This window comes from Adiantum capillus-veneris, chromosome 15, assembly GCF_014529385.1.
Source record: "Adiantum capillus-veneris isolate H3 chromosome 15, ASM1452938v2, whole genome shotgun sequence".
NCBI lineage: Eukaryota > Viridiplantae > Streptophyta > Polypodiopsida > Polypodiales > Pteridaceae > Adiantum > Adiantum capillus-veneris.
Genome location: NC_140945.1, coordinates 24,751,157 through 24,762,448, shown reverse-complemented (window position 1 = coordinate 24,762,448; position 11,292 = coordinate 24,751,157).

Below are 11,292 nucleotides of genomic sequence, written 5' to 3'. Positions count from 1 at the left end.
ACATGGAGAGAAGGATGCTCCACCATTTGTCCAAGGTAGGCTCCATTGAAACATGAGGAGAATCAAGGTGCACCATGACTCCAAGATGCTAGGCTCCATCGAAAAACATTAAACCCATGATATGTCGTAAATGAGGGGTTTACATTCAAGGTCCAACACTTGTCCAAGCTATTATTGCTAGTAGCCTGAGTGGTTTGGTCTCAAGATTCACCACTTTTATTAAGAATATGTGGGTGTTAAGGTCCACCACTTGTCCAACCTATAAGGCTACATCTTAAAGGTTATTCTTTCTTACTACTTGGAGTGACCATGATAGGTTTTACATGGGGGTTTGGTTCCAAGGTCCACCACTTGTCCAAGCTAACTCTATTGAAACATAGAGAGAAGCAAAGGTCCACCCCTTGTCTAAGCTAGGGTCCATTGAAACATGGAGAGAAGGATGCTCCACCATTTGTCCAAGGTAGGCTCCATTCAAACATGAGGAGAAGCAAGGTGCACCATATCTCCAAGATGTTAGGCTCGATCGAAAAACATTAAACCCACGATATGTCGTAGATGAGGGGTTTACATTCAAGGTCCACACTTGTCCAAGCTATTATTGCTAGTAGCCTGAGTGGTTTGGTCTCAAGATTCACCACTTTTCCACTCTATGTCATTATATTAAGAATATGCGCGTGTTAAGGTCCACCACTTGTCCAACCTATAAGGCTACATCTTAAAGGTTATTCTCTATTACCACTTGGAGTGACCATGATAGGTTTTACATGGGGGTTTGGTTCCAAGGTCCACCACTTGTCCAAGCTAACTCTATTGAAACATAGAGAGAAACAAAGGTCCACCACTTGTCCAAGCTAGGGTCCATTGAAACATGGAGAGAAGGATGCTCCACCATTTGTCCAAGATAGGCACCATTGAAACATGACGAGAAGCAAGCTGCACCATGTCTCCAAGATGCTAGGCTCCATTGAAATACATTAAACCCACGATATTTCGTAGATGAGGGGTTTACATTCAAGGTCCACCACTTGTCCAAGCTATTATTGCTAGTAGCGTGAGTGGTTTGGTCTCAAGATTCACCACTTTTATTAAGAATATGTGGGTGTTAAGGTCCACCACTTGTCCAACCTATAAGGCTACATCTTAAGGTTATTCTTTCTTACTACTTGGAGTGACCATGATAGGTTTTACATGGGGGTTTGGTTCCAAGGTCCACCACTTGTCCAAGCTAACTCTATTGAAACATAGAGAGAAGCAAAGGTCCACCCCTTGTCTAAGCTAGGGTCCATTGAAACATGGAGAGAAGGATGCTCCACCATTTGTCCAAGGTAGGCTCCATTCAAACATGAGGAGAAGCAAGGTGCACCATGTCTCCAAGATGCTAGGCTCCATCGAAAAACATTAAACCCACGATATGTCGTAAGATGGGGTTTTACATTCAAGGTCCACACTTGTCCAAGCTATTATTGCTAGTAGCCTGAGTGGTTTGGTCTCAAGATTCACCACTTTTCCACTCTATGTCATTATATTAAGAATATGCGCGTGTTAAGGTCCACCACTTGTCCAACCTATAAGGCTACATCTTAAAGGTTATTCTTATTACCACTTGGAGTGACCATGATAGGTTTTACATGGGGGTTTGGTTCCAAGGTCCACCACTTGTCCAAGCTAACTCTATTGAAACATAGAGAGAAACAAAGGTCCACCACTTGTCCAAGCTAGGGTCCATTGAAACATGGAGAGAAGGATGCTCCACCATTTGTCGAAGCTAACTCTATTGAAACATGGGGGGTTTACATTCAGGTCCACCACTTGTCCAAGCTATTAGTGCTAGTAGCACGAGTGGTTTTGTCTCAAGATTCACCACTTTTTCACTCTATGTCATTATATTAAGAATATTAGGGTGTTGAGGTCCACCACTTGTCCAACCTATAAGGCTATATCTTAAAGGTTATTCTTTCTCACCACTTGGAGTGACCATGATAGGTTTTAAATGGGGGTTTGGTTCCAAGGTCCACCACTTGTCCAAGCTAACTCTATTGAATAATAGAGAGAAGTAAAGGTCCACCACTTGTCCAAGCTAGGGTCCATTGAAACATGGAGAGAAGGATGCTCCACCATTTGTCCAAGATAGGCTCCATTGAAACATGAAGGGAAGCAATCTGCACCATGTCTCCAAGATTCTAGGATCCATCGAAATACCTTAAACCCACGATATTGTTTACATGTGGGGTTTACGTCAAGGTCAGTCACTTTTCCAAGCTATTATCCCTAGTAGCCTAGTGGTTGGGTCTCAAGATTTACCACTTTTTCACTCTATGTCGTTATATTATGAAGATCTAGGTTCTAAGGTCGACCACTTGTCCAACCTATAAGGCTAGATCTTATAGTGGTATTATTTTTCACCACTTGGAATGACCATGATATGTTTTACATGGGGGTTTGGTTTCAAGGTCCACCACTTGTCAAGCTACACTCTATTGAAACATAGAGAGAAACAAAGGTCCACCACTTGTCCAAGCTAGGGTCCATTGAAACATGGAGAGAAGGATGCTCCACCATTTGTCCAAGATAGGATCCATTGAAACATGACGAGAAGCAATCTGCACCATGTCTCCAAGATGCTAGGCTCCATCGAAATACATTAAACCCACGATATTTCGTAGATGAGGGGTTTACATTCAAGGTCCACCACTTGTCCAAGCTATTATTGCTAGTAGCCTGAGTGGTTTGGTCTCAAGATTCACCACTTTTCCACTCTATGTCATTAAATTAAGAATATGCGCGTGTTAAGGTCCACCACTTGTCCAACCTATAAGGCTACATCTTAAAGGTTATTCTTTATTACCACTTAGAGTGACCATGATAGGTTTTACATGGGGGTTTGGTTCCAAGGTCCACCACTTATCCAAGCTAACTCTATTGAAACATAGAGAGAAACAAAGGTCCACCACTTGTCCAAGCTAGGGTCCATTGAAACATGGAGAGAAGGATGCTCCACCATTGTCGAAGCTAACTCTATTGAAACATGGGGGGTTTACATTCAAGGTCCACCACTTGTCCAAGCTATTAGTGCTAGTAGCACGAGTGGTTTTTGTCTCAAGATTCACCACTTTTTCACTCTATGTCATTATATTAAGAATATTAGGGTGTTAAGGTCCACCACTTGTCCAACCTATAAGGCTATATCTTAAAGGTTATTCTTTCTCACCACTTGGAGTGACCATGATAGGTTTTAATGGGGGTTTGGTTCCAAGGTCCACCACTTGTCCAAGCTAACTCTATTGAATAATAGAGAGAAGTAAAGGTCCACCACTTGTCAAGCTAGGGTCCATTGAAACATGGAGAGAAGGATGCTCCACCATTTGTCCAAGATAGGCTCCATTGAAACATGAAGGGAAGCAATCTGCACCATGTCTCCAAGATTCTAGGATCCATTGAAATACCTTAAACCCACGATATTGTTTACATGTGGGGTTTAAACGTCAAGGTCAGTCACTTTTCCAAGCTATTATTCCTAGTAGCACTAGTGGTTGGGTCTCAAGATTTACCACTTTTCACTCTATGTCGTTATATTATGAAGATCTAGGTTCTAAGGTCGACCACTTGTCCAACCTATAAGGCTAGATCTTAAAGGTATTATTTCTCACCACTTGGAATGACCATGATATGTTTTACATGGGGGTTTGGTTTCAAGGTCCACCACTTGTCCAAGCTAACTCTATGGAAACATAGAGAGAAGCAAAGGTCCACCACTTGTCCAAGCTAGGCTCCACTGAGACATTTAGAGAAGGATGATCCCCCATTGGTGGAAGATAGGCTTCATTGAAACATGAAAGAAGCAAGTTGCACCATGTCTCCAAGATTCTAGGATCCATTGAAATACCTTTAAACCCACGATATTGTTTACATGTGGGGTTTAACGTCAAGGTCAGTCACTTTTCCAAGCTATTATCCCTAGTAGCATGAGTGGTTGGTCTCAAGATTCACCACTTTTCCACTCTATGTCATTATATAAAGAAGATCTAGGTGTTAAGGTCAACACTTGTCCAACCTATAAGCGTATATCTTAAAGGTATTCTTTCTCACCACTTGAAATGTCCATGATATGTTTTACATAGGGGTTTAGTTCCAAGGTCCACCACTTATCCAAGCTAACTTTATTCTTCTCATAGAGAGAAGCAAAGGTCCACCACTTGTCCAAGCTAGGGCTCCATTGAAACATGGAGAGAAGGATGCTCCACCATTTGTCGAAGCTAACTCTATTGAAACATGGAAGGTTACATTCAAGGTCCACCAGTTGTCCAACCTATTAACGCTAGTAGCATGAGGGGTTTGGTCTCAAGATTCACCACTTTTTCACTCTGTGTTATTATATTAAGAATATTTGGGTATTAAGGTCCACCACTTGTCCAACCTATAAGACTATATCTTAATGGTTATTCTTTCTGACCACTTCTTGGAGTGACCATGAAGGTTTTACATGGGGGGTTGGTTCCAAGGTCCACCACTTGTCCAAGCTAACTCTATTCAAACATAGAGAGAAGCAAAGGTCCACCACTTGTCTAAGCTAGGGTCTATTGAAACATGGAGAGAAGGATGCTCCACCATTTGTCCAAGATAGACTCCATTGAAACATGAAGAGAAGCAAGCTGCACCATATCTCCAAGATTCTAGACTCCATCGAAATACCTTAAACCCACGTTATTTTGTACAGGGGAGTTTACATTCAAGATCAACATTTGTCCAACCTATTATCGCTAGTAGCATGAGTGGTTTGGTCTCAAGATTCACCACTTTTCCACTCTCTATCATTATATTAAGAATATTTGGGTGTTAAGGTCCACCACTTGTCCAACCTATAAGACTATATCTTAATGGTTATTCTTTTCACCTCTTGAAAGACTATATCTTAATGGTTATCCCTAGCTATTATTGCTAGTAGCGTGAGTGGTTTGGTCTCAAGATTCACCACTTTTATTAAGAATATGTGGGTGTTAAGGTCCACCACTTGTCCAACCTATAAGGCTACATCTTAAAGGTTATTCTTTCTTACTACTTGGAGTGACCATGATAGGTTTTACATGGGGGTTTGGTTCCAAGGTCCACCACTTGTCCAAGCTAACTCTATTGAAACATAGAGAGAAGCAAAGGTCCACCCCTTGTCTAAGCTAGGGTCCATTGAAACATGGAGAGAAGGATGCTCCACCATTTGTCCAAGGTAGGCTCCATTGAAACATGAGGAGAATCAAGGTGCACCATGACTCCAAGATGCTAGGCTCCATCGAAAAACATTAAACCCATGATATGTCGTAAATGAGGGGTTTACATTCAAGGTCCAACACTTGTCCAAGCTATTATTGCTAGTAGCCTGAGTGGTTTGGTCTCAAGATTCACCACTTTTATTAAGAATATGTGGGTGTTAAGGTCCACCACTTGTCCAACCTATAAGGCTACATCTTAAAGGTTTTCTTTCTTACTACTTGGAGTGACCATGATAGGTTTTACATGGGGGTTTGGTTCCAAGGTCCACCCACTTGTCCAAGCTAACTCTATTGAAACATAGAGAGAAGCAAAGGTCCACCCCTTGTCTAAGCTAGGGTCCATTGAAACATGGAGAGAAGGATGCTCCACCATTTGTCCAAGGTAGGCTCCATTCAAACATGAGGAGAAGCAAGGTGCACCATATCTCCAAGATGCTAGGCTCGATCGAAAAACATTAAACCCACGATATGTCGTAGATGAGGGGTTTACATTCAAGGTCCCACTTGTCCAAGCTATTATTGCTAGTAGCCTGAGTGGTTTGGTCTCAAGATTCACCACTTTTCCACTCTATGTCATTATATTAAGAATATGCGCGTGTTAAGGTCCACCACTTGTCCAACCTATAAGGCTACATCTTAAAGGTTATTCTCTATTACCACTTGGAGTGACCATGATAGGTTTTACATGGGGTTTGGTTCCAAGGTCCACCACTTGTCCAAGCTAACTCTATTGAAACATAGAGAGAAACAAAGGTCCACCACTTGTCCAAGCTAGGGTCCATTGAAACATGGAGAGAAGGATGCTCCACCATTTGTCCAAGATAGGCACCATTGAAACATGACGAGAAGCAAGCTGCACCATGTCTCCAAGATGCTAGGCTCCATTGAAATACATTAAACCCACGATATTTCGTAGATGAGGGGTTTACATTCAAGGTCCACCACTTGTCCAAGCTATTATTGCTAGTAGCGTGAGTGGTTTGGTCTCAAGATTCACCACTTTTTTTAAGAATATGTGGGTGTTAAGGTCCACCACTTGTCCAACCTATAAGGCTACATCTTAAAGGTTATTCTTTCTTACTACTTGGAGTGACCATGATAGGTTTTACATGGGGGTTTGGTTCCAAGGTCCACCACTTGTCCAAGCTAACTCTATTGAAACATAGAGAGAAGCAAAGGTCCACCCCTTGTCTAAGCTAGGGTCCATTGAAACATGGAGAGAAGGATGCTCCACCATTTGTCCAAGGTAGGCTCCATTCAAACATGAGGAGAAGCAAGGTGCACCATGTCTCCAAGATGCTAGGCTCCATCGAAAAACATTAAACCCACGATATGTCGTAGATGAGGGGTTTACATTCAAGGTCCACACTTGTCCAAGCTATTATTGCTAGTAGCCTGATGATTGAGGGGTTGGTCTCAAGATTCACCACTTTTCCACTCTATGTCATTATATTAAGAATATGCGCGTGTTAAGGTCCACCACTTGTCCAACCTATAAGGCTACATCTTAAAGGTTATTCTCTATTACCACTTGGAGTGACCATGATAGGTTTTACATGGGGGTTTGGTTCCAAGGTCCACCACTTGTCCAAGCTAACTCTATTGAAACATAGAGAGAAACAAAGGTCCACCACTTGTCCAAGCTAGGGTCCATTGAAACATGGAGAGAAGGATGCTCCACCATTTGTCCAAGATAGGATCCATTGAAACATGACGAGAAGCAAGCTGCACCATGTCTCCAAGATGCTAGGCTCCATCGAAATACATTAAACCCACGATATTTCGTAGATGAGGGGTTTACATTCAAGGTCCACCACTTGTCCAGCTATTATTGCTAGTAGCCTGAGTGGTTTGGTCTCAAGATTCACCACTTTTCCACTCTATGTCATTAAATTAAGAATATGCGCGTGTTAAGGTCCACCACTTGTCCAACCTATAAGGCTACATCTTAAAGGTTATTCTTTATTACCACTTAGAGTGACCATGATAGGTTTTACATGGGGGTTTGGTTCCAAGGTCCACCACTTGTCCAAGCTAACTCTATTGAAACATAGAGAGAACAAAGGTCCACCACTTGTCAAGCTAGGGTCCATTGAAACATGGAGAGAAGGATGCTCCACCATTTGTCGAAGCTAACTCTATTGAAACATGGGGGGTTTACATTCAAGGTCCACCACTTGTCCAAGCTATTAGTGCTAGTAGCACGAGTGGTTTTGTCTCAAGATTCACCACTTTTTCACTCTATGTCATTATATTAAGAATATTGGGTGTTAAGGTCCACCACTTGTCCAACTTATAAGGCTATATCTTAAAGGTTATTCTTTCTCAGCACTTGGAGTGACCATGATAGGTTTTAAATGGGGGGTTTGGTTCCAAGGTCCACCACTTGTCCAAGCTAACTCTATTGAATAATAGAGAGAAGTAAAGGTCCACCACTTGTCCAAGCTAGGGTCCATTGAAACATGGAGAGAAGGATGCTCCACCATTTGTGCAAGATAGGCTCCATTGAAACATGAAGAGAAGCAAGATGCACGATGTCTCCAAGATGCTACGCTCCATCGAAATACCTTAAACCCACGATATTTCGTAGATGGGGGGTTTACTTTCAAGGTCCACCACTTGTCCAAGCTATTATCGCTAGTAGCATGGTTTGGTCTCAAGATTCACCAGTTTTCCACGCTATGTCATTATATGAAGAATATCTGGGTGTTAAGGTCCACCACTTGTCCAACCTATAAGGCTATATTCTAAATGATATTTTTTTTGACCACTTGGAATGTGCATGATATGTTTTACATGGGGTTTTATTCCAAGGTCCACCACTTGTCCAAGCTAGATCTATTACATATATATTATACATACAATATTCAACTAGATTCCCTACCTATCATGTCCAGTAGCATGGATGCTCTAGCTTGAAGGTCCACCACTTGTCCAACCTATACTCTCTTATGTAAGGGAGATCTCGCTATAAATTCAAAACCTTCCCGCCTAAATTTAAAATATCCCTCCCAAATCTTAAATATCCCGCCTAAATTTTAACTATCCCGCCCAAATTTTAAAATTCAAACTTTTTTATAAAAATTTAAATTTTACTACTTAAATTTAAAATATTCCACGCAAAATTGATTTTAAATTCAAGTTTACCACAAAAAGATATCATTATACCACCTAAATTCAAATATGCAAACCTCAAATCATTATATTGTACATAAATTCAAACAAATTCAATTTAACAAGCCTAAACTGATATTAGTTTACATAGATATGAATTTATCACACCTAAATTATGTCACCATGTTAGAGAGAGTGTGTTAGAGAATTTGAACAAGGTCCACCACTTGTCCAACCTAGATACCAAGAAGGATTGAGTGTACAAGGTATTGTTTGGAGGTCCTTATAGTCCATTGGTCTTAAGGTCCACCACTTGTGGTAAGGGTCACCAAAAAGTGTATATATTCACCCAAAGAAATACACGTATTTTTGGTCTACATGTCCTAGTTTAAACCATTTATGTCCATTAGGTGTATCACTAAACAACACTACTATTTTTGAGAAACAGAAGTTACAATCATATCTACAAATGGATTAGAGGAAAATCAGCTCAGCATACATCCAGAACTCGCTACAAGAATCGACTTTAACAGATCACGCAAGTAAGTCTTCCATTCAATTTTACTAGTATTACAATGTGTTAGTTATTTGTGATATTTATGTATGTATATATACTATGTGTGCATATCGTAATTAAGTGTAATTGTGTATCTGCATTATGTATGAGTATTACAATGAAATAACACAAATATACATACATACACATAGATAACACAGACGCACACATACATGAGCATGTATTTTCAAGAGAGAGATAGCAAATACAGAGATAGATAGATAGAGAGAGAGAGAGATAAATAACTATTTTTTAGAGAGAGGAGAGAGAAAGATAACAGATTTCACTGTGTTTATGTATGTGGAAGAGAGGAAGACGATGTATGGGAATATGTGCACGTATTTTCAAGAGAGAGACAACAAGATAACAGATTTCATTGTGGTTATGTATGTGGAAGTGAGGAAGACGATGTGTGGGAATATGTGCATGTATTTTCAAGAGAGAGACAGCAAGATAACAGATTTCACTGTGGTTATGTATGTGGAAGAGAGGAAGACGATGTGTGGGAATATGTGTATGTGTGCGGGGATACGTTTAAACTATGTATCTCTGTCTTTTGACGAGAGAGAGTGTGTGTGCAAGAAGAGTTACAGAGAACCATCTTCTCTATATGGAGAAAGACAGAGAGTGAGAGAGAGAGAAATACCTGTTTTTTCTCTATTCGTGAGGTGTGCAATGTCTCCTGAGAAGACTGCCCGATCCTGCCCTTCTGGAAAGCGTTGTGTACGCTGCTGTTTCTTTGTCTTGTGCGCGAACTTTCAATCCTGTGCACTCCACCTGTGTGTTGTGTACGATGCCGAGCTTGCTCCTCTACGCGCGCGTATACTCCAACTGTGTGCGATCCGTGTGCGCTTTCTGTGTTTTTGCTGCTCGCCTGCTTTCTCTGTGTGCGTTTCTCGTGCGCTCTCTGTGTGCCTAATCTTGATAGGGTTTATTAGAATGCCACGTATGCTACAAGTCCATGTTTTATCATAGGATTAAAAAAAACAAAAGCAATATAAAAAATTAACCAATTCACACGGCCAAAATTAAAGAAATCATGGTTGAAAATATGAAAAACATGCATAACTCTATACTAGGAATTCACTTAAAAAAAAAAAAATCTTTGGGCGCTGCCCCTAGCCCCGCGGGGGCGCTGCCCCTCGACCCCGCCCGGCAGTCGCGCCGGGAGGCGACAAGGGGCTGCCGCCCCTTGACCCCGCCCGGGGCGCTGCCCCGGACCCCGCCCGGGGCGCTGCCCCAGGACCCGCCAGAACAATATCCCAAAATCAACCTCCCAAGCCCCGCCATCGAGAGCGCTATATTCCACATCCCCATCAAGAGCGCTATCCCCAAACCTCACGTGGAAGCGCTGCCTTGTCACCCCATTGTGGCATTGCCCTAGGACCCCGCATCTGGAGTGCTAAATGGGAACATTCTTCATTAGTGAAATTTTGAACATAAATTATATTAGCACATACTTTAAATATAATACAAATATTAACATATTAGCTATACTACTAATTTACTATAGCAGTTCTAGATTATGTCCCATACTATATTTAAGGTGCCAAAGGTTTGGCCTTATGGTCCTAGATTTAGCCAAGTGGTCAACACATATAGGACCAAGTGCACACTGTGCCACAAAACTTGGCCACCACTTCACTTGCCAAAGTTTAGGCCACATGGTCAATCCTAACTTTCCAATGTTCTTATTATGTCACCTTTTGCCTCGTGGAAAACCTAGGCTTGTTTTCACATACTCAGGCACTTCATGCCACAATAAATTGTCATTACTCTTCGACAACCCTTTTGTTCAAGTCTTTGAAAAAACATTGTTTAAGGCCACCCTAAACCATTTTCATTTAGGGGTGTCTAAAACTAGCTTTTTGGCAATTCGAGAAGAAAATGGTCAAAGTTTTATACTTAGTTTTAACCACTTGACCAATTCAAATATTGGAAAGCAAGGTCTTGTAATACTTTTCTTTGGACATCACACATTAAAACTAGGTCCCTCACTTGTCCAAGCTATGCTCTAATACAATAAAGGGCTTTTGGTTTCAAGATGCACCACTTTCCCAACCTTGATTCCATTAAAGAAGCTAGCTATACTTAGACATTTAATAGCAAGGTCTTGCAGCAGTTCAGATTGAACATTTTCCATGGCAGCTAGGTCCACCACTTATCTAAGCTATGCTCTAATAGAGTAAGGGGGTTTTGGTTTCAAGATCCACCACTTGTCCAAACTTGATTTGGGAAGCAAGGTCCTATAATAGTTTGCTTTGGACATTCACCATTACAACTAAGTCCACCACTTCTCCAAGCTATGTTCTAATACACTAAGGAGGTTTTGGTTTCAAGGAGAACCACTTGTACGACTCT